The 24,271-nt window shown below is 34.0% G+C and overlaps 1 protein-coding gene and 1 pseudogene across 2 annotated transcripts in view; both read left to right on the forward strand.

Annotated features, from left to right (window-relative positions):
- The window catches only part of LHFPL3 (LHFPL tetraspan subfamily member 3), a 776,856-nt gene that overhangs the window by 86,750 nt on the left and 665,835 nt on the right, over positions 1 to 24,271 (forward strand). The gene's annotated exons all lie outside the window — the stretch shown is intronic.
- On the forward strand, positions 19,496 to 20,128 carry LOC100014052 (40S ribosomal protein S17-like; annotated as a pseudogene).

Consider the following 24,271-nt stretch of genomic DNA (forward strand, 5'->3'; position numbering starts at 1 on the left):
TTTCCAAGAGCTTTGATTTCCTCTCCTGAAAGTTGCCTGTTAAGACCATTTAACAAATGGGGAATGGTTCTTATTTATATACATTTAGCTTAGTATTAGTTATACTTGAGAAATGAGACCTTTATCAGCTTCCCCAAGTTTCTGGTTTTCCTTCTAGTTTTGGCCAGAATGAGTTTGTTTTTTGTAAAATTTTAAAATCCATTTTAATTCATGTAGTCAAAATTATCCATTTTACTTTCCATGATCTATCACTTATTTGGTCATAAACTCTTCCTTATCCACAGATCTGACAGGAACATTTTTCTATGCCCACTTCGGTTACTTATGATATTCTGACCGTATCTTGGTTTATGAAGTGAAATGTTGTTCTATGCCTAATTTTTGCCAAACTACTTTCCAGTTTTGCCAGCAATTTTTGTCAGTGAATTCTTGTCCCCAAAGCTGGATCTGAATTTATCAAATATTGGGTTACTGTGGTCATTAACTACTATGTATTGTGGACATAATCTATTCTACTGATCCACCAGTCTACTTCCTAGTCATGCCAGAGTGTTTTGATAATTACCATTTTGTAATATAGTTTGAGTTCTGGTACTAACTGTGAGGCTGTCTTCCTTCACATTTTGTTTCATTGATTCTCTTAATATTCTTGACATTTTTTTCTTCCAGATGAATTTTGTTAATTTTTTTAGCTCTAGAAAATAATTCTTTGTAGGTTTAATTTGTATGACACAGAATAAGTAAATTAACTTAGATAAAATTGTCATTTTTATTATATAAGATCAACCCAAAGGAGTAATTAATATCTCTCCATTTTTTTAGATCTGTATTTGTGTGAAAAGTGTATTGTAATTCTGTTCTTGTAGACCCTGGGTTTGTCTTGGCAGGCAGATTCCCAAGTATTTTATATTGTTTATAGTAAATTTAAATGAAATTTCTCTTTCCATTTCTTCCTGCTTTGCAGGTAATATATAGTACTACTGATGACTTATTTTGGTTAATTTAATATACTACAAGTTTGGTAAAACCATTAATTGTTTTAGCTAGTCTTTTAGTTGATTTTCTGGGTTTCTCTAAGTATAGTATTATATCATCTGCAAGTAGTGATATTTTTTTCCTCACTCCTATTTTATTCCTTTAATTTTTCATATCTTGTTGCTATTATTAGAATTTCTAGCACAATATTTAATAGTTATGGAAATAATGGATATCTTAGAATACCCCCGATTTTATTGGTAATATTCCCCATTATAGTTAATTTTTGCTTTTATTTTAGATAGATACCACTTATCATTTTAAGTAAGCATCCATTGATTCCCATGTTTTCTAGTGTTTTTCATAGGAATGGATATTTTATTTTTTTAAAGCCGTTTCTACATCTTTGGAGATAATCATGTGTTTTTTATTGTTTTTGTCATTAAAGTGGTTTATTATATGGATAGTTTACTGAATATTGACTCAGCCCTGAATTCACATTATAAATCCCACATTGTCATAGTGTATGATCTTTGTGATATATCACTGTAATTTCTTTGCTAGTATTTTTTTCTAGAAATTGGTCTGTAGTTTTCTTTCTCTTATTTTGCTCTCCTTCATTTAGGTATCAAAACCATATTTATTTCATAAGAAGAAGATGGGAGGACTCTTTATTTACCTACTCTAAAATAGTTTAGAAAGTATTGGGATTGCTTCTTAAATGATTGGTAGAATTCACTTGTAAATCTATAAGGTCCTGGGGTTTTTCCCTTAAGTTTGTTCAATTTCCATTCCTAAAGAAGATTATGTAAATATTCTATTTCTTCTGTTTACCTAGAAATGTACATTTTTGTAAATATTCATCTATTTCATTGAGATGGTCAATTTTTATAGCAAAATAATAGCCAAAATAACTCTTCATAATTAATTTAACTTCGTCTTCATTGGTTGTACATTTCCTTTCCATTTTTGATACTGGTAGTTTGACTTTCTTCTTCCTTTTAAAAATCAAATTAACCAATGATTTTTTTTTAGTAAAACCAGCATAGTTTTATTTATTAGTTTAAAGGATTTTAAAAAAACTTTTAGTTTTATTCATCTCTCCTTTTATTTCCAGGATATCCATTTTGTGGTTTAATAGGGGATTTTTAATTTGTTCTTTTCCTATTTTTTTTTAGTTTCAAGCTCAATTTACTGATCTGCTTTCTTCTTTTTATTGATGCATGTTTTTAGATATATAAATCCCCCCATATACTAGTTTAGCTGTTTCCTACAAATTTGAGTGTTATCTCATTGTTGTCATTCTCCTTAATGAAATGATTGATTGTTTCTATAATTTGTTCTTTGACTCACTCATTCCTTGGGATTAGATTATTTAATGTCCTATTCATTTTTAATCTGTTTCCATGTTTCTTTGCTGAATGTGATTTTTATTGCGTCATGGTCCAAAAAGTTTTTGTTTTATAGGTGAGTTCATTCCATTCATATTCACAAATGAGTATGCATGTATTCCTTCTCTGAACCAATTTGGATGTGAATGAGTTTTAAGTATTGCTATTTTACCCCATTTTCTACTCTCCTGTTAAAACTCTTCATTGGCCACCCCCCATTCTTATTTTCTCTTCCTCCTTCTCCCAGAATATTCCTCTTTCTCTCCCATCCATTTTTATATGCTCATCCCAACATAATCAAATCACTCTTGTTCTCTCTCTCAAAGTAGAATCCTTGTAATTCCTTTAAAAATTATAAAGTTTTTAGAAGTTAATGTGTATTTTCTCATAGATTGATAGTTTAACCTGATTGAGTCTCTTCTGGCTTCTCTTTCCTGTTTACCTTTTTAATGCTTCTCTTGAGTATGGTATTTGAAAGCCAGATTTTCTATGCAGTTCTGGTCTTTTCATCTAGAATATTTGAAAGTCTTCTGTTTTGTTAAATATCAACTTTTTTCCTTGAAGAGTTATACTCAATTTTCCTGGGTTACTTATTCTTATTATAATCCTAGCTCTTTTGCCTTCTGGAAAATCATATTCTAAGACCTCTGCCCCAGTAAGGAGGTAACTACTAAATCTTGGTTGATCCTGACTATGACTCCATGTATTTAAATTGTTTCTTTGTAGCTACTTGAAACATTTTCACTTTGACCTGGGACCTCTGGATTTGGCTATAATAGTCCTGGAAGTTTTCATTTTGAGATCTCTTTCAGGCAGTTGGTGGGGAATTTTTTCCACTTGTATTTTACTTTCTAATTTTAGGATATTGAAGCAGTTTTCCTTGATAATTTCTTGAAATAGATTGTGCAGCATCTTTCATCATCATATTCTGATAGTTCTTAAATTATTTCTCAAACTATTTTCTAGGTAATTTGTTTTTTTCCAGTGTAATATTTCACATTTTCTTCTATTACTTCATCCTTTTGACTTTGCTTAATTGTTTCCTGATATGTCATGGAGTCATTAGCTTCCAGTTGCCAAATCCTATTTTTTAAAGGAATTCTTTTCTTCCATGAGCTTATATACCCCCATTTCCATTTGATGAATCCTGTTTTTTAAAAAGTTGTTTTCTTTAGTGAATTTTTATTTCTCTTTTTCTATCTGATTAATTCTGCATTTTAATGTGTTATTTCCTTTGGTATTTGTGTGCCTCTTTCCCCCAGATACTAATTGTCTTTTCATAGTTTTCTTACTTTTCTCTTTTTTACCTAATTTTTCCTCCAGCACTCATTTGATTTTGAAAATCATTTTTAGTTCCACCAATAATTCTTATTATCCTTCCCTCCCTCCCACTTCCCCTTCCTCTTTTGAGAAAGCAAGACAAAGAGAATCTTTTATAAACATATTTAATCAGAACACATAGCCATTCTATTCCCTCCTACCCTCTATAAGCTATACTTTCAATCTACACTCTGAGACTATCAACTCTTTCAGAAGATGGGCAGCATGTTTTATCATGAGTCCTATAGAATTGTTGTTGATTGTGGTTTTTATTAAAATTCTTATATCTTTCAAGGTTGTTTTTACATTATTGTCACTGTTTAAATTATTTTCTTCACTCTTTTCACTTCACTTTGGAGATTCACAAAAGTCTTTCCAGGCTTCTCTAAAACCAAGCCCTTCATCATTTCTTCTAGCACAACAGTATGCAATAAAATATTATATTATATCATAACTTATTTGGCCATTTCTCACTTGGTTGGCAGCTCCTCAGTTTCCTTATCCTTTGCCACTATGATAAGAGCTCCTACAAATATTTTTGTGTATGTGGATCCTTTTCTTTTTCCTCTGATCTCTTTAGGGTATCAATCTAGTAGCAACATCTCTCTGTCAAATGATATATAGAGTTTAAGAGCATGACAAGGATCATATTTTATTTTTCATTATCCTTAGCACCTCAGTATTTGCTACATAGACTGGCAGTAAGAAATCACAAGAATTTCTTATTAATGATAAGAATCAGAAGAATTTTGGAGGTGACAAAATGAAATCTTAGAGATATCAAGTGATTTAAGGGCATATAGTTCTTAACTGATTAATGCCAACTACAAATTTATTTCCACTTCTTTAATGATGTAATAGGGAGATTGAATTTTCTGTTCTATAAAAATTATTGTAATCCCAAGAATTTCAAGTTAATTCAATAGGAAATATAAAATTTTAATATAGTAAAGTTGAGATATTCAGTTTAATCCTTCCATCTTTTAGATGTTTTGCCTTTTTTTTAAAATGGAATTTTTCTGATAATTTGACTGACTCTATTTGTGATAAAAAAGAGGATTTTTATTTCATTCATTTTAGGTTTATTCATTGGCAATTAGGATTTCCAAGAGAAAGCACCTGATGCCATGTTCAGATTAATCAGCTATATCAGTATAATTGATATTGTTTATTCCTTGCTTTAGTGAGAAAAGTCTGTCCCTAATTTGCCTTTTTTCTTCATTCCTTTTTTTCCCTTTTCCTTCTTTCCTCCCTCTCTGAATCCCTTAAAATCCCTCAAACCCTTAGGAGAACTAGCCAAAGTTATTCCTGATCACTTTTTGCTTTATGCCCACAAAAATAATTTCCACATTGATTTCAGTAAAAATCCTAATACAGTAAAGACTTTGCTAAGGCTCTTCATAGAGGACCATAGGAGGATCTGCATTCTGTGGAACACTGGGATGCTCAAATCTTCTAAGGATTGGGTATGTAGAAATGAAACACAGCTGCCTTGATGTTTTGAAAGAATGTTGAAAGGAAGATACTGTGTGCAATCAGATTTTTTTAAACCTTCTCCCCCCTTTCAAAAGACAATAATTTGTAAATGCATAATTAAGGCAGAGAATGTCAATTGGATGAAGCATCTGTGCAGTTAAGATTTTTTTGCTCTACTGGAGGACAGTATGAACAAGGTCCCACTGACCTTAGCAGCATATTCAGTAATCCAAAATACACTTATTGAAACCAACACGAAGCAGCAAAATTACTCTTAACATCTTGATGTTTGAATTTTCTCATTTATTTTGAAAGAAACCTGAAAATTTGGTCAATTCATTCTTAAACACAGTGTCACATTAATGAATTTTTTGACGATGCAATGTTTTGCTTTAAAAAGTTCAAAGTTCCAGACATTTAACATTCTTTCCTAAGTTACCCCAGAGGGGGAAAAAAACAAAACAAAACTTCCTCACATTAAGAATCCTAGCTCTTAGAACAGGAGCATTCAGGCCTGCTATTGAATAATTACAAAATAAAGTGATTCGAAAGACATGATTTTTTCATAGATTAGGCCAAAAAGAAAAGGGAAACTTAGGGAAACTAAGAAGTGAATTTGAAAAGTGAGAATTCAAATCCTGAATGCTGGGTCTAGCAATTTAAAAACAGTTTCTTGCTCAAGCAGTTCCTAGGAATCAATTACTCACCAACTATGTATTGATCACTGTTCTAAGCACAGAATGAAACAAAACATATTCCTTCTCTTTAAGGAACTGGAATTTAAGTAAGACAAAATGAGGAAATGCAAATTCTGTTGAAGTTTCTAATATTTGTGTTTTTATATCTGTGCTTCCTCTTTAAATCATTCATTTATGCATACATACATTTATACACATTCATTGGCATGCATTTTTGATTGCATGGAATAGTGTGGTAGATGAGATGCCAGGGTTGGAGTCAGCAAGACTTTGATTTGAATACCACTTCAGATAGCTATCAGCCTTATGCCCCTGGGCAAATCACTTAACCTGCTTCAGTTTCTTCATCTATAAAATCAGGGTAGTGATAAGGAGGACAAATAGGACCATGCAGGTAAAATATATTGTAAAACTTAAAGTGCTTTATCAGTATCAGCTATTTTATTATAGTAAATGTTGTGGAATATACAAAAATGAATGGCCAGTCTGTGCCCTTAAGGAGCTGCTATGAAGAGAAAACAAATTAGAATAATCACTTTCTGATTAGGGTGATCAGAGAAGGCTTTGTGAAAGAGATAGTATTTATATTTGGCCTGAAATTATAAATAGGGTTTCAGAATGTAGAGACAGAGGCAAGGCAATAGAGGAAATGGAGATGGCAGGAGCAATGATACGGAGGGAGGAAATCAAAAGGAATATTTGGAATACAGTGATTAGGAGATTATTAAGGGATGAGGTAGGGAAATATAGATGGGGCCATATTGTATAGGGCTTTACATGTCAGATTATGAAATGTATACTTTATTACAAAGGCAGTTGGGTCCAGTGATAGTCTAGTCTTAGCAGCAGTAAAGGAAGATGATTTGGGCTGTAGGATTTTAAACTGCAGGAAATAAATTTTGATAATGTAGATTTAGAAGGTAGGAAGTGATCCCAAAGGCTATCAAGTCTATCCCCCTTGTTTTACAGATGATTCAGTCTAGGCACATAGAGATTAAGTGACTTGTATAGAAACTTATAAGAAATGTCAGGCCCTGAGAAAATCATTTAACTTCTCTATGATTCAGTTTCTCAGATGTAAAATGATGAGAGTGTGCTCTTATGTGCCTTTTGGCTTTAAATCTATGGTCCTGCGATCCTTTGAGACTAGAGAAAGGTATGCAGCCTACTTTTTCCTGTACTAGGAGGTTCCTGTGGTTAACTTGGTTCCATTTGTAATATTTTAGAAATAAGGTGCCTCAATTGGTTTGAGTTTTCAGGAACACCTCTGAGATTACCTAGAACTCCATTTGAAGCATGTTAACAGAAAGTTCCAAGAATACCCAGTTTTAAAGTAGACCATTTATTTGGAATTAGAGTAGCATAGGAATAGATAATAAATGACTGGGTATCTAGATGGTACAATAGATAAACTGCTAGACCTGAAATCATGAGATTCATCTTCTTGAGTTCAAGTCTGGTGTCAGACACTTACTAGCTGTGTGACTGTGAAAGTCGCTTCGCCTGGTTTGCTTCCGATTCCTCATCTACAAAATGAGTTGGAGAAGGAAATGGCAAACTACTCTAGAATCTTTGCCAAGAAAACCCCAAATGGGGTCATGAAGAGTTGGACATGGTGAAACAAAGCCACAAAGATCATTATAGCTCAAGAAATGGAAGGGACTTTTAGCAACCATCGAATTCAACTCTTTCATTTTATAGAACAGGATCTGAAGATCAGAAAGTGATCATGAAACTTGCCTAAAGTGATTTAGGAAAAAAAAAACAGATTAGAATAGAATCTGAATACAAGTGAATTAACACTGAATCTAGGGATTTCCATTTTTGGGGGAGCAAAGGGAAGAGTTAAAAAAACAACCTTTTGGAACAGAATCCCTGGAAAGAAGTCCCTTCTTTTGAGTAGAGAAAGGATCTCCTTTGGGTGTAAGAAGGGTAGAGAAGATTAAGTCCTGCAGCCTTTCTGTCTAATCCACTAATCAGACATCCCATTCACAACAGGATATTATCTTGTTCTATCAACTCCCTCAGTTTATTCTCAGGCAATAATCAATGAAGCCTCATGGATTTTGGCTTTCTCCATCCTTCCTCTGGTGCTCTCCTGTTTCCTGAATGTCCATGTTGTTTCCTGAATGAGGATCTCCACCTTTACGGGTCTATCATTCTGGGACTGTTCTCCAGGTCCACACGTTGTTGGGTAAGTTAGTCAGGGAGACTTGTCTTTATTATAGGTGTTTCTAGAAAGGAGAGGAAAGGATGGAGTTTATTAGTTCATAGGATTATTGATTTAGATTTCAATGAGACTTTAGAGATAATTTAGTCCAACTGCACCAAATCATAAATTTGAGCATTAGAATGTATCTCTGTGGCCATGTAGTCCAAATATGAAAGACACTTGTCTGGAGTTAAGAAACAACAGCAGTCTCAAGGAAGCAGTGTGGTTCAATGGAATCTGGGAAGAATTTGGAGTCAGAGAACCTGGCTTCAAATCTCATCAGTGTCACTTCCTAGCTATGGGCCCTGGGGCAAAATATTCAGCTTCTTAAATTTAGGTGGTTAAATTGGATTGTCTATAAGGTCTCTTGGAATTATAATTTTTTGAGAGGCTGGCATGGTGTAATAATGGAGAGACTGAGCCTTTTAAACAGGAAGACCTGGATTCTGATTCTGCCCAGGATACTTACTAGTTCTTACTAGTCCTTTAGCCTCCCATGTCCTAGGTTCTGTCAGCTTTAAATGATAGTGCCTAGAATAGATGACCTACAAAGCCTTTTCTAGTTCTCAAATCATGATCCTACGAACTTAAAACTGTGTGCTTGTCCTACAATGAAAAGGATAGGTCCTTCCTTATTCCTACCTGCTAGGAGGAGGTGGGAAGTTGATTAGGGATTCCAACCTCATTTGGTAAGAACTGAGTCAGTGATGCATCTCTGGATTTTATAAAATAGAGCCTGGTGAAAATGAAGACAATAAAACCTCTTTTTGTAAGCATTTCACTAGCTGGGATTCTCCTTTTAAGAGCTGCTCTCCCCTTTGTAAGAAGATTGGAGGTGACCATGCTTTTCACATGAAGATTCTTAGAAGTAGAGTTGCTCTTTATGTCTACCTTGCCAAGACTTAACTGGTATTGTTATGGGAAAAATTGACTCTGATTTCCTAGTTTCTAGATTGGTACTCACTGCTGAAGAGGCAAAAGAGCCCTTCTCAGCTTCAGGCATTATTGCTGTGGGAATCTGAGGAATGCCTTTTGTAATTCATGGGAGCCAGGCTTCAAGAACCTACCAAAGAGGAAAAGGGGAGAGTAAGGCTTTTCACTGGAACATATTGGGGCTTAGAGGGAAGTTGCACCACAGTTAGACAGTCTTTTGATTCATTTCTCAAAATGTTTGCTGTGTCCCTAGCAAAGTAGTTCAAACCATGAACAAAAAAGCTGACAAATTAGCTCCCATTTGTCTTTCTGGGAAAGATTAGAAGACTAAATAACAAGATATAAGACTTGACCACCAACTCATTTCTATGTTACCTCAGTGATCATAATGGTACATTGAAAATAGGACTCTCTCTCTCTCTCTCTCTCTCTCTCTCTCTTTGTTCACCAGATTTCTTCCCTGAAGTGCCCTCCCTTACTCTAATCTATACATCCTTTAAATCATAGTAGAGTCTTCCCTGCTCACAACAACTGCTCTCTCTTCTGAATTCACAGAAGTATTCTGTTTTGTTCATTTTGGTGATTAATCATGCACTACTCCCTTGTGACAACCGTTATATTGTTGTCTTGCTTTTTAATCTGTTCCTTTGATTTTTATCAGTGTAGGGAGCTGACCATCAAGGAAATTCCCTCAATTAATTCAGATTAACAGTTGTTCAGTTTATAGTTTTAGAGAGCTGCCAGAGGCATGGAGAGGTTTAATGCGACTTCTACAAGACCAAAAAGCCTGGATGTCAGATGTGGGACATGAACTGGCTCCATCCAAGACTGGCTGCTTATGCACTATATATATATATATATATATATATACATGTATATATCTTATTATCTTATTCTTAATTTTCCATATTTTTCTTCTCATTCTTAATTGGGTCTCTCTTCCTAACTAATATGTTAGGTCATTAAGTGACAGAAGTTTAGCCAAGGTAGGGGTGCATTACCAAATACCTCACATTGAGCATGTGGCCAGGAGTCCCCAGGAGAGCACTCTGTACATAGAGGCTCCAAAGGAGGTCTATGGATCTGTAGTCAGCAAGTAGAAACTGAAATGTCTTTCATTCTTATTTCCCAGATGTACTTTCCAGATTTCAAAATAGTTTATTCCTCATGTGTTTTGACACCAGATCCATATTTTGTAGTTTACTCATCTTATTTCATGATTAATCTTTAATGATCCTTGAGTCATGGATATCTTTTTTTTTTAACTTACTTTGAAACATCTACTTTCAGATTCTCATTAGAACCTCCTTGTGGAAATCTAGAACTTTTTTTTTTATATTGAGTCTAGCTTAGTCTACATGAACTTTGTTTCTTACTTGAGCATTTTTTGTTTGTTATTTAGTAGTATTCAACTTTTCATGAACCAATTTGGGATTTTCTAGGCAAAGATACTTGAATGTTTGCCATTTCCTTCTCTAACTTATTCTACAGATGATGAGCTCAGGCAATGAGAGTTAAGTGATTTGCCTGGGATTACATAGCTAGTAAATGCCTGAGATCAGATTTGAACTCAGGAAGATGAGTTTTCCTGCCTTCAGACCTAGTGCTCTATCCACTGTGTCACCTAGTGGCCCTTTCTGGGAATTAATGACAATGAAAGAGATCATCAATGATCGAGGAGAGATCTTTAATTTTTTATCTTCATAAAAGCTTTTCTGTGGTTTAATTTGAGATAGAGCAGACATATATCTCTAAATAATAATCTTTACACAATTTATACATACTCATACATACTTCACATATTAACTGAGATATGTGTATATGTATATATAAATGTATATTATATATATATATATAAATCAACAACAAATTAGATTTCCCCTTGAGGGCAGGAATTTTCTTTTGTCTTTGTGTGTGTATGTGTGTCCCCAGTGTTCAGCTTATTGTCTGGTACAGTAAAATTTACAAATTTTATTAATCCTACTAAAACTACTGATTGCTAATTTCCTATTCTTATCTTCTTTTGTCTCCTTCCTTTTCTCTTCTTAACTTTTCCCTTCTCCCTTTTTTCTTTCCCCTTCTTTTCCTTCTCTCTTCCCTCTTGCTTCTTTTTCCTTCTTGGTATTCTTCATTCTTCCTGTTCCTTCACTGCTTCCTTTCCTCTCTTCTCCTTCTATACTAAGAAATTAGGCAACATTATATACAAATGGGTAAATGGATGTTTTGCATATTCAGAATCAGTATGCAAAATACTTTCCTGTGTTCTGTTTTTAAAGCAACATTATTTCATATGAACATTCCTATATATAGGCATAGTTTACCTAGAAATGCTAGCAGAAAAATTCAACATGTTCAAAATAGATTGGCTTTGGTTAGAGTGGTGGGGTTGCTGGTAATTTCAATTCAATAAACATTTACTAAGCATAAAAAGACAAAAACAGAAGAGTCTCTGCTCTCAAAAAGTTTACTTTCTAATGGGTAGGTTCCCCCATGATAGAATTATGAGATCAAAGGATAAAAATAGTTTTATAGATCTTCTTACAGGACTAGACCAATTTATATACCACCAGTAATGATAACAAATATCTGCTTCTTTGGGGCTTTATGTTAGAGTATTATTGTTTTTATTTGGTTTTGGTAGTTTAATATGTGTATAATTGCACCTGAAATTTACTTATTTGTATTTCTGCTGATGTTCAAAATGACTTACTGTCTATTTTTCCCAAAGCATAAACCATTTGTCTCCTTTAATTACTAATTGGATAGAATCTACTTATTGGCCTTATATCTTTTTGTGTAGCACTTTATATATTTTGTATTGTAAATATTTATCAATTGCTTATGGCATGTGTTTTCCCCACATTCTTTCACTATTGTACTGATATTTATTATTGTTTTCAATCAGAAGGTCTTTTTTTTACATAATTTAGCACATTGATCTTGTCTCTGATGGGATTGTTCATTTTCTCAGAAGTTGTAAATTAATCTTTCCTCCATAACGGAAATAAATATGCTATTATTTGGTATCCTTCCAGTTTTTTCTCCTATATATTATTTTTTAACTTGCCAACCCTTTCCATTGATTTAAATGTTGCAAATATTTATTTAGGATCTCCCATGTATAATTATGGGATTATATTTGGAATTTATCAGGTATATGATGCACTATATGAATTATAGCATTAACTGATCAATTAATGAATCAACAAGTATTTATCCCATGTTTACCTACTTCCAAGCACTGTGGTAGGTGCTTGGAATACAAAGACAAAAATGAAGAGCTTCAGTCCTCAAGGAGCTCACATTCTTTTAGAAGAGACAATATATAACACATATAAATCCTATACAAAATCAATACAAAGCCATCTTGGAAAATGACATTAACACAGTGACTGCTAGTGAAGCTCGATGAGGAAAGGTCTCATATAGACAATGGTGCTTGAGTTGAGCTTTGGAGGAAACTAGGAATTCTAAGAAATGGAAATAAAGAAAGAGTATAGTCCAGGTTTGGCAGATAGGCCATGTAAAGGCACAGAGATGGGGAGATTCATGTGTAAGGAACAGCAAGAAGGTCACTCAGTTTGAATTGAAAATAAAGTTCTTTAAAGGAAAGGTGGAAAGATGGATTAGAGATTGTCTGAGAAAGGATTTAAAAGGCAAATCTAAAGGCTATTCATTTAATCCCAAAGAGCATAAAATCATAGCTTCAGGGACAGAAAGGACCCAAGAAGCCCTCTAACTCAACTGCTTCATTTTAGATATGTTAAAAGATTTATGATCATACAAGGAGTAAGCAGATGGCAGAGGAAGGATTTAAACCCATATCCTATAGTTCTAGAATTAATGATTTTGGGGTGCCTCCAAACTAAAATAAAGATGGCTACCAACAGAGGCAACATGTATAATGAAAAGAGTATTGTTGGAGGGGACAAGGAAGGGCAGACTCAGCAAGGTACATTTGGTGGAGTCATGGTTGATCCCACCATTCTGTGCAAAGCAATTTGGAACTCTACCAAAGAATTACCCAACTATGTGTACTCTGTGATCTAGCAATGTTACTATTAGAAATATTCTCCAAAAGCTCAGATAGTGAAATAACATATATCTACAAAAAACTTTATAGTAACACTTTTTGTTGCATAAAGAGCACCAAAATAGAGTATTAAGAGACTGAGTTTGCATCACAGGTCCAATGTAAACTAACTATGTATAACTTTACCACTCTGAGCCTCAGCTTCTTGATTGACAAAAAGGAAAAAAATAAATAATTTCCCTTTCTGCCTAGAAGAATGGTTATGAAGAAAGAATTCTACAAAGCCCCAAAGGATATATAAATGTGTTACAATTTTATGAGTCAATTATTTGTACCTCTGCCACAATAACATTTAAGCAATCATTCCTTTCAACATTATTTTATTAATCCTAGTAGTTTATTATATATGAAGTTCTTATAATAGTTTGATTCTCTTTGTGGAATCTCTAAATTATATTTTATACCAATTTTTGTGTATTTCTAACTTAATACCTTACTTTTAAGGTAATTTTTACATTATGATATTTGTTAATTTTTATAATTACATATATATGACAATTGGTAAAAATCCTGATTCTTTTCCTTCTACCCCCATTACTCTCACCGTATCCCATGAAAAAGAGAGAAGAATAAACCTCTTTTAGAAACATATGTAGTTAAGCAAAACAAATTTCTACATTGGTCATGTCCAAAAAGTATGTCCTGTTTTTGCTGGTGTGACTCCTCTTCTTTATCAAAAAGTGAATCATTAATACTGTAAGATCATAATCATAGTTGTTCATTATACTAATCAAAATTCTTAATTTTTTAAAGTTGTCTTTACCATATTGTTATAGTTTTTTCTGGTTCTATTTCCTTCACTCTGCATTAGTTCATATTCCCATCATTATTTTTATAGTGTAATAGTACTCTGTCACATTTATATAGCATAACTAGTTCAATCATTCTCCAACTGATATATTCCCTCCCAGATTCTCATTCTTTGCCACATCAGAAAGAGCTACAAATATTTTAATAGTCCTTATTTAAAGGTTTTTTTTTCCATTAGGATTTGCCTTCTCTCTAATTTCCCCTTCTTCCCTTTTCTCCCCCCATTTAATAAAATGTATTCTAGTATCCAACTTTGCATGTACATCTGTATTCTTCCCTCCTTTGATTAGTTTAAATGAGTGAGGTTCAAGTGTCCATCACCACCATCTCCTTGTTTTTATAAGTATCTACTAGTGTGATAGAAATTTTCCTTCCCTTCCATTTTCTCTCTAACACCCTACCCCCATCCCAAGAACCAAGGAGGATCTCTTTCTAGTCTTCTCTATAATAATAGAACCACATCTATGCCTTGTCTAATTAGATTCCTTCTGTGACCCCTGATGATAATAAGGTTCAGAGAGGGCACATGTATCATCTCCCCATATTTAAATACAAGCATTTATCCTCATTTAGTCTCTTTTGATGGCTTATTTTTGTTTACTTTTTTATGTTTCTCTTAACTTCCCTGTTTGAACTCAAAAGTTTCTACACAGCTCTGACTCTTCTACCAGGAGTTCTTGGAAATGCTCTATTTACTTAAATGCCTATTTTTCCTATAGGATTATATGCTGTGTAAGTTATTCTTGACTATATGCTATATCCTTCACTTTCTGAAATATCATATACAATCTCTCTGCTGCTTTATTGTGGCTACTTATTACCTGAATTCTTTCTTTCTGGCTGCTTACACTATATTTTTTTCTCAGTGCTCTGGATTTTGACTATAATGTTTCTAGATTTCACTTGGATTGTTTTCCCCAGAAGAATTCTTCTAGTTAATTCTTTGTTTCCATTTTGCCCTCTGGTCTAAAAGACCTGAACAATTTTCTTTTTTCTTTTTTTTTCTATCTTTTTTTTAAATTTTATAGTATTTTATTTGATCATTTCCATGCATTTTTCATTAAAGACAAAGATAATTTTCTTTTCCTCCCTCTCACCCCCTGTGGCCGACGCGTGATTCCACTGGGTATCACATGTGTTCTTGATTCGAACCCATTGCCATGTTGTTAATATTTGCATTAGAGTGTTCGTTTAGAGTCTCTCCTCTGTCATGTCCCCTCAGCCATTGTAGTCAGGCAGTTGCTTTTCCTCGGTGTTTCTACTCCCTCAGTTTGTCCTCTGCTTATGGATAGTGTTTTTTCTCCTTGATCCCTGCAGATTGTGCAGGGACATTACACTGCCACTAATGGAGAAGTCCATGACTGAACAATTTTCTTTTAAGATTTCCCAAGGCATAATGTCTAGACTCCTTTTTGGGTCATGGTATTCAAATAACCCAATGTTTTTTAATAATATTTTATTTTCCCCTAATCACCTCTGAAAAGAAAATTTTAACATTTTTTAAAATTTTAACATTTTTAAAATTTTAACAAATTTAACATTCATTTTAAAAAAAATTAGTTTCAGGGGTAGCAGAGTAGCTCAGTGGATTGAGAGCCAGTCCTAGAGAAGGGAGGTCCTAGGTTCAAATCTGGCTTCAGACACTTCCCAGCTGTGTGACCCTGGGCAAGTCACTTGACCCCCATTGCCTAGCCCTTACCACTCTTCTGCCTTGGAGCCAATACACAGTATTGACTCCAAGATTGGAAGGTAAGGGTTATTTAAAAAAATTTAGTTTCAATTTCCACCCATCTCTCTCTCCTTCCCTCCTCCCCTTCCCCTTCCCTGGGATGATAAGCGTCATGATATAGATTTTACATGTGCAATCATAAAGAACATCTTCCCATATTAGAGATTTTGTGGAAGAGAGAAGGAAAAGGAAAAGGTGAAATATGGTATGTTTTGGTCTGAATTCACACTTCATTAATTCTTCCTCTGAGGACAGATGGCATTCTTCAATATGAATCTCTGGAATTGACTTGGATAACTGCATTGCTTAGAACAACTAGACTATTCACAGCTGTTTATAAAAATATTGCTATCACTATATACAATATTGTTTTGGTTCTGCTCATCACTTTGCATATGGTTTTGCTCACTTCACTTTGCATCAGAAAAATCTTTCCAGATTTTTCCAAAATCATGCTGTTCATCATTACTTATAGCACAACATTATTCCATCACAATCAAATACCACAACTTGTTTGGCCATTCCCTAGTTAATGTAGTTCTATATTTATTAAGTTTTTCCCTATTTTCCCTTTTCTGAGGGTCATTTTTTTCTATATATATATATAGAGAGAGAGATATGTAGCTTACATTTTCTTTTTTCTATCTATCTATCTATCTATCTATCTATCTATCTATCTATCTATCTATAGCTTACATTTTCTTTTTTCTCAGTCTTTTCACTTTGTTATCTCATGGAGTCATTTGCCTTCTACTTGGCTTATTCTCATTTTCAAGGAATTTGCTCTTTGGACAAGGTTTTGTACCTCCTGTGTGAAGGTCATGTCCTTTCTAATTTTCCTTTATATCTCCCAATTCCAATTTTACTTCCCATTAATATTCTAATTTTACTTATAAAAATATTGAACAAATTCTAGCTTGCTATATTTCTTTTAGAAATTCTAGTTGAATTTGTGTGGGAGCTCTATTTTTGTCTAAGGCCCTACTTGTAGAAGTTTTGGAGGCATTCTATTAATTTGTGTCTTGAAATCCCTGTCACTATAAAAACTTTTTGATAGAATTCTATTTTTTTGCTCACTTTTCCAACCTATTTATATGGTTTTAAATCTGATAGACTTAGTCAACTGAAAAAAAAATTTAAAAACTTTATTATTGCTCCCCTTTTCTTCCAGATAAATATTGTGGTGAATTTGTAAAATTCAACAAAACATTCCAAATGGATTTAAGTTGGTTTTGCTATATATTTATTAAGTTAACTTTGGAAAATTTTTAATTCCTCCTTAACTTAGATCCCTCACAAATCTCTAACTCTCATAGTATCATAGAATTATATTAGCATAGGATAGTAGAGGTCACCTAGTCCAGCTCTCAAATTACAGATAAGAAAACTGAACCCCAAACATGTTAAGTGACTTGCCCAAAATAAGTAGGTAGTATTTGGAAGAGCTAGTGTTTGAACTCAAAGCCTCTGACAACAAAATCGAGAACAGTTTATTCATTTTTATGTCTACCATTATAGTTTTATAATTTTATGTTAACACATTTATTTTTTATTTTATTATTATTATTTATTTAAATTAATTTATTTAGTCAATTTAGAACATTATTCCTTGGTTACAAGAATCATATTATCTCCCTCCCTTCCCTCCCCCCACCCTTCCCATAGCTGATGAGCAATTCCACTGGGTATTACATGTGTCCTTGATCAGAACCTATTTCCATGTTGTTGGTATTTGCATTAGGATGTGTTAACACATTTCTTGTAATCATGAGTAAGTTATTATTCAAGTATTTACTATTTTTGTTGCTATTATAAATCAAGTTAACTAGCATATCACTCAGGGGCCCCTGTATTCATTGTTCATCATTTTTATGATATGAATGGGCCATCATTTGTTCTGAATAAAATGCTTTTTAAAAATAAAAATAGCAGCATTTCCACTTCTTACAATTCTTAGTTTTTATAACTCTATTGATATAGTTTACTTTAGAAAATGTTGTACAAAATCTGTTTATTCCCTTCTCATGTTTCCATCAGTTCTGATGCATATGCTGAGGTCTATCATAAAGAGAGTCAGATAATATCTTTTATGAGCTTCTCAGTATTTACATTGCCTTGTTAACTTGTTGCAGCCTCTTTAAACCCATCATGTGTCTTTCCTTTGCCCTTTGGGTTGTTCATAATTTTTTAATTCTTTTGAGATCATGGTTCTCCACAGTTACCAACCATATTGCATTTCCAGGAGACTATTAGTGTCAGACAGATGGGCTTTTGCAGCAGCAAACAGTTTGGGGTCATTGAAATCACCACGTGTTTTCCCAAATGCAATCCAGCATATTATTCTCCTCCTACCAAATTCTAGGCTCTAGTTATTATCCATCTGTGGTGTATTCAATAATGATGGAGTATTTTCACAGACTGGTCAGTAAGCATTTTTCATTTGCTTTGTTTTTTCAGTGTAGATGATTAGACTAATAATATTATACTGGATGTTGGCAGTGCAATACAGTGTAATGAATGGTATATTTGAAGTTAGGGAAGTCCTGGGTTCAAATCACACCTGTGGTGATTATTAACTATATAACTATGTACAAAACAACTTAGCCTGTTAATCATTGTCTCATATTTAAGACTGGGGAAAGAATAATCATAGTATCTACTGATGTTTTAGGAATCAAATGAGAATGCAAGTAAATGCTTTTCGAATTTTTTAAATGCTATATAACTATCAGTTATTAAAGCTTCTCGAGGCGAGAGAAGCTTTAAGGTAGGAAGATAGAGGAAGGATAGAGGTTCTGGATGCCACGAGGGGGGTGGCGGAGCCAAATTAGAGATATGAGGTGGCAGGAATGAGTCAGAAATGCAGGCCTTATTAATTATCAATGAGCCACAGCAAAACTCCGATCAGTAGACTACTCAGAAGGCTTGTACCCTTCCAGTGATCCAAATTTAATACCACACAGGTTGGAGAGATGATAGAGAAAAGAAAGTGCCCGGCCGAAGGCCAGGTCCCAGGTGAGAGAGATAGAGAAGGAATGGAATTAAAGCAAGGACAGACATCAGTGGGAGCAGAGATCCAAGAGGAAGAGATGGAAGAGAGAGGGTGGAGATTGCTGTGGCTACTTTTAATGTCTTCGATATGCAAATATACACGATACATAGGGATGATTATGGATTGGTTTCTCTTAGCCAGGTGAACACAAAGAAACCTGTTTTCCCGCCTAACCTGTAGGAAGCCGGGGTCAAGGGTCAGAGGCTTTCCCAGTCAAGCACAAGACTGAGCATGCTCAAGACTGAGCATGCTCTCTTCTAAGACAATCTGTACATACTGTTTCCCTTGCCCATAGCTAGGGGTGGACTGCTACAGTTATAATAACTATTATTTACTGAAAAGTTTTAATAAATAATATTCTAAGGGTTAATGGCATTAATGCATTTTCCTATACAAAGAGGAATATTATCAATATATTTTACTTTTGTTTAGATTCTTTGTAGGATTATCTACCACTATACTGACCAAAATGCCCCCCAAACAACTGGTAAATAAATAAATATATGCATATACATTTTATTGAATTTGATTTTATATACATATGTGAGTATTTCTATATGTGTGTGTTGTATTTACATATGATTATTAAAATACCAAAGTATGAATAAATGTTGACATAAAAGTGGATATCTATTAATTTTTCTATATATCATATAAGAAAATCCTGGTGAAGAATAGCTCTATATCAATTAAGATCTTCAACTTTTCTTCAATTTGTAGTCTTTGAGAGTTGTTTAGACCACTGTGAGAATAAGTAACATGGCCAGAATTGCACAATCAGTATCAAAGGCAAGATTTAAATTCACTCTCCACCATACCTCACCCCTTTCAATATTTTTATCTTGTCATTAAAAGGATAGTTATTGAGCATATAGAAAAAGTAGTTCCCTTCACTCCTTGGAGCAAGCATGGGTCTCATATGGACCAAGATCCTGAAGAAGGCAGAAGAGGTTGTCATCTACACCCACTTGGGCAATGACTTCCGCACCAACAAGCACATGTGCAGGGAGATTGTCATCCCCAGAAAGGAACTCCAGAAGATCATGGAATATGTGATTCACCTGATGAAGTAGATCCAGAGAGGCCATGTGAGAGGTATCACCATCATATTGCAGGAAGAAGAAAGAGAAAGAAAGGATAATTATGTCCCTGGATAAGAAGATCATTCAAGTGGACCCCAATAGCAAAGAAATGTTGAAACTTCTGGACTTTGGCAGTTTATCCAACTTGCACATTCCATAATCCACAGCTGGGATGAACTTTAAAACACTAAGAGTAGCTGTTTAATATTTACTTTTGCCTTCTTTCCAATAAACTTGGGAACCTCCCCCCCATCAGTGGTTACATTGATGCATACCTATTTCAAGAACAGGTCATGCTAGACTAACCCCATTTTCTTGTTTGATGTGCTTGCTGGAAAGGTAAATAAGGAAGATGTTATAGACATACAGAGTTGTCTCAAAAATCTTAGTGTACTGTGAAGCTATTAAAACCTTTAAGTGTTAAAGCTTTATTAAAACTTAAAGGCTTGATTAGCTTAAAATACACTACATTTTTGGGACAATCCATATTTCATCTACATTTTAGTAAAGTATTTGATAAATTCTCATATTGTTTTTGTGGGCAAGATAGACATATCTCCCTCTTGGGCTTGTTAAGAGTAGCTTTATAATGGATTTGGAACTTACTCAAAGATTTTACATGTAGTCATTTGTAGTTTCCTCCCAGTTTCAGAGGTAGTTCACGGTGGAATGCCCCAGATGGTTTTCTTTAGTTCCGTGCTGCTTGATATTTATATCAGTAACTTATTCGAAGGTATGGCTGGCATGGTTATGAATTTTGCAAATGAAAAAGTTAGAAAAAAGAAGGAGCTTGATGGATCCCAGAGACAGGAACCAAAAAGAGCTTGTCAGACTAAATAGTTGACTTAATTTAAATAAGATAAAACTTAATAGAAATGAATGTAAAGTTTTATACTTGCTACTTTGCAAGTAGAATATGGGAGATGTATGGCTAAGTTATCAGTTTATTTGTAAAAGATCTGGGAAGGGAAATAGGAATAGGCTGACTGCAAGCTCATATGGGTCAACTGTTTGCCAAGGTTTCCTCTAAACCTAATGGAATGTTGGATTGAATTAGTAAGTTGTCTAGGACTTAGAAAATGATTGTGTTTCTGCATTCTCCTCTAGTGAGACAGGTATGCAGTACTGTGCTCAGTCATTAGGACTACATTTCATGGAAGACATTAATAATAGGCAAAAAAATCCATAAAAGAAGATATCTTAAATGGTAAAGTATCTTGCAATGAAGCCATAGGAAGGACAACTAAGTGGCTTAGTGGATGTAGTACTGGATCTGAAATAGGGAAAACCTGAGTTCAAATCCAGAATTAGGACCTTATTAGCTATATGACCTTAGACAAGTCATTTAACCTCTTTTTGGCTCAGTTTCTTCACCTTTAAAATAGAGATGTTAATAATAGCACCTACCTTCTTGTCATGATCAAATGAGATAATAAAATAGCTAACAAATCTTAAAGTACTTTATAAATCCTAGCCATTATTTTAGTAATCATTACAAATACATGAAGAAACTAGAACTCTTTAGCCTCTTGAAAATAATAGTTAGAAGGAACAACATATTTTGGAAGCAACTTTCCAAACTTGGAAGCAATATTAAAATATTAATAAAAGTGTCTCTTGCATGCACTGTGCTAAGACTTTCTGCTGTTTGATTCAAAAGGGAAGAACTAAAAGTCCCAGGTGCAATTCAGATTAATAGATTTGTGTTTTCATATTTGGAAAATGTCCTTTCTGTAATAACTAACTAAAAAGGAATATAATTATATATATATACATATATATATATATTTTTGCTGTTTGATATATATTAGGCATTGTGCTTATACTAAGGATATGAATATAAATGAAAAAGTTCCTAAATCTAAGCTCAACAAGCTTAGATTTTAATGAGGGGAGCTAGAAAGGGGGAGTTTATAAAAGGATTACCTTATATGATATAATAGAAATGGTACTTTTGGTACTTGGGTACAGCCAAATTCTGTCTTCTCTATCTTGAATTTGCCACTTACATTGTCTGGAATATTTATGGTTCTATCTCAATCTCAAAGGCAGTCTCTAGGTCTCTGGAGCATCCCAAGGATCTGTTCTTGGTTCTGTATTAGTTGATATTTTTAATAAAGACATTTTAAACTATTTCTAAGGAACTTGAAAGGGAGTGATGCTAGTATAATTTTGAAATGTCTGGGGAAGTAATGTGGAGGCTTCCTAGCGAAAATAAGATGAAAGGTCACCTCTCACCTTATAGTTCTTTGATTGATGAGTTCCTCTAGAAACTCCATTTTGAGAATATACCCAAGCCAGTCATACTCACTCCTTTTCTCCCAGCTCCACTCCTGAATTTCCAGATCTTTCCACCATGCCCCAAATGAGGAAACTGAGTCAGACAAAGATCGAATGTCTTGTTCAGAGTCACACAGCTAGGAAATGTCTGAGGCTGGATTTAAACTGAAATTTTCTTGATTCTAGGTCCAGTGCTTTATCAATTGTGTCACCTACCCTCCTTTAGCTATTAGCTGCTTCTATGTATGTCTGTCTAGGTATGTGCATAAATATTCATGTACATATAATTATATAATATGTATATAATATAATTTTTCTATTTATTATCTGTCTGGATGTTACTCCTGAATCTCATTCGTCATAGTCTCATGTTTTTGATATACAAATGAGATACTCAAAGAGAACCTTCAGCATTGTATAAATCAGATGACTTTATAAGTTAATAAGCATAGTAGGAACTTATTTCTACACTCATCAAGATGACAATAAAGATGTGTGCTTTCAAAAAATAATTTATGAAAATAACTTTTGGTGATGTTCTGAGGATGCCCTTCCCTTTTCATACTTTTATCATTTACCCGCTACGAATGTAGAAAATATTCTTTAAAATATTGTGTGGCTGAAAAGAAGGTGTATTCCTTTTTGTCCCTATTTATTTTTCTCCACATGTCTACTAACTCTAATTTTTCTAAGATTTCATTCATTTCTCTTACCTCTTTCTTATTTATTTATTGGTTTGATTTATCTAGTTCGGATAGAGGAAGGTTCAGGTCTCCTACTAGTTTAGTTTTTCTATCTATTTCATCCTTGAGCTCCTTTAGAAATTTTGATGCTATGACATTTGGTGCATACATGTTGAGTATAGATATTTCCTCATTGTCTATACTGCCTTTTATCAGGATGTAATTACCTTCCCTATCTCTTTTAACTAGATTCGTTTTTACTTTGGCTTTGTCGGATATCATGATTGCAACTCCTGCCTTGTTTTTATCTGTTGAAGCCCAATAGATTTGGCTCCACCCTCTTACTTTCACCCTATGTGTATCTACCTTCCTCATGTGTGTTTCTTGTAGACAGCATATGGTAGGGTTTTGGATTCTAATCCACTCTGCTATTCACTTGCGTTTTATGGGTGAGTTCATTCCATTCACATTCAGAGTTATGATTACTAGCTGTGTATTACCCAGCATTTTGATTTCTACTCCTGTTCCTGCCTTTTCTTCTTTCACTATTTCCTTCTACAACAATGTTTGTTTTAATCAGTCCCCCTAGTTCCCATTCATATTTTACTTCCCTTTCTACCCCTCCCTTTTTATTCCCCCCTTATTTTCCCAATAGTCTTTCTAAAATTACCCCCCGACCCCTCCCTCCCTTGTATTGCTTCCCTCCCCACCAGTCCATTTGTTACCCTTCTACTCCCCTATAGGGTGCAAATCTATTCTCTGCCCCAATGGATTGGATTTTTCTTCCCTCTTTGGGTCAATTCAAAGCACATAAGAGTTGAGTATTTCCTATCTCCAACCTCTTTACCCTTCCAGTGTATTGATGTTTTCCCCCTCCCACAATGAGCTTCTTTGTGACGTATAAATTTACCCCCATTTTTTCTTTTCCCATTTCTTTTAATATTAACCTTTTTTAGCTCTAGTTACATATATATGTATATATATATATATATACGCATACACATGTGTATGTGTATGTATTTATGCATGCATATATCTATCTACCTATTTATGTCTTATCCTTTCATCCTATACAGTTTGTCACTGTTCCCTCTAAGTGTACTTCTTTTTGCTGCCCAGGTAATAACAACAGTTTTTAAGAGTTACCAATGAGCTCTTTTCTTATAGGGATACATATCATTTTAACTTATTGAGTCTCTTAACAATTTTTTTTGTTTTTGTTTTTTTCTGTTTTCCCTCTTTTTAAATTACCTTTTGATGATTCTCTTGAGTTCTGTGCTTGGACATCAAATTTTCTGTTCAGATTTGGTCTTTTCTTTACGAATTCTTGGAATTCTTCTATTTTGTTGAATGACCATACTTTCCCCTGTAAGAAGATAGTCAGTTTTGCTGGGTAGTTGATTCTTGGTTGTAGACCTAGTTCCTTGCTTTCTTTTCAGCAGCACATGGTACATTCACAAAAATGGACCATGTATTAGGGCATAAAAACATTGCAAACAAGTGCAAAAGAGCAGAAATAATAAATGCAACTTCCTCA

The sequence above is a fragment of the Monodelphis domestica genome, chromosome 5 (genome assembly GCF_027887165.1).
Source record: "Monodelphis domestica isolate mMonDom1 chromosome 5, mMonDom1.pri, whole genome shotgun sequence".
In the NCBI taxonomy this organism is placed as follows: Eukaryota; Metazoa; Chordata; class Mammalia; order Didelphimorphia; family Didelphidae; genus Monodelphis; species Monodelphis domestica.